General features: G+C 76.0%; 1 protein-coding gene across 1 annotated transcript in view; it reads left to right on the top strand.

Moving 5' to 3' along the window:
- Positions 1 to 288: 288 nt before the first annotated feature.
- GREB1L (GREB1 like retinoic acid receptor coactivator) overlaps positions 289 to 788 on the top strand; it is a 141525-nt gene continuing 141025 nt past the window's right edge. The window contains exon 1 of the mRNA XM_085319314.1: positions 289 to 453. The gene's annotated coding sequence lies outside the window, so the exon portion shown is untranslated. The remainder of the gene's footprint in view (positions 454 to 788) is intronic.

Here is a 788-nt window from a genome sequence, read left to right on the forward strand (position 1 = left end):
CGCCAAGCCGGGGCCGCCATGCCGCTCCCTCCCGGGCCTTCCTGCCCCGCCGCCCCCTTTCCCCAGCCCGTCGCGGGGGGCGCCGGGCCGCGGCGCAGCCCCGCCGCCGCCCGGCCCAGCTCGCCTGGCAACGGCTGCCCCGTGTCTACAGCCTGGCCCTCGCGCCCGCCGCCCCCCGGCCGCCGCCCCCCGCCTCGGGCTCCGCCGGCTGTCAGAGCACGAGGGGCGGCACCTGCGCGCCCGCCCCCGCCTCCTCCCCGCCCCGCCTCCAGCCGCAGAGAGAGGCCGAGCCCCGGAGGGAGACAGCCGCGCCGGGCGGGATAGCCGAGCGGCGGCTGCTCGGTGGCGAGGGGAGGGAAGCGGGGGAGAATTTAAAAAAAAAGAAAAAAAGAAAAAAAGTGAGGGCGGCGTGGAAGGAGAGCGCTGCAACTTCTTCGCTCACTGCCCGGCGAGGTAAGGGAGCGGCGGGGCGCTGAGGCTTTTCCGCTGGTGTCCGCGGAGGGCACAAAGGTAGCGGTGCGGCGGCGGGCAGCGGCCGCCCGCCCGCCCGCTCGCTCGCGGTGTCAGTCACCCCGCGGAGCAGCAGCGCCGGCGGCGGGGCCGGGCTGCGGGCTGGCAGCGGCGTGGCTGGCTGCGGGCAGTATCGCTGGCGGGTTGCTGCTGCGTGCCCCCGGGGGGCTCCAGCCCTTTGTTACCGGCGCTTTGGGCTGGAGGAAAACGACCCCGCGCCGGTGGGACAAGGCGAGGGTGGGAGAGCCCCGGGCGGGCGGAGAGAGAGCGGCTGCAGG

Source organism: Rhea americana, unplaced genomic scaffold (assembly GCF_003343005.1).
Source record: "Rhea americana isolate MKP2758 unplaced genomic scaffold, rheAme1 scaffold_58, whole genome shotgun sequence".
NCBI classification, from domain to species: Eukaryota; Metazoa; Chordata; class Aves; order Rheiformes; family Rheidae; genus Rhea; species Rhea americana.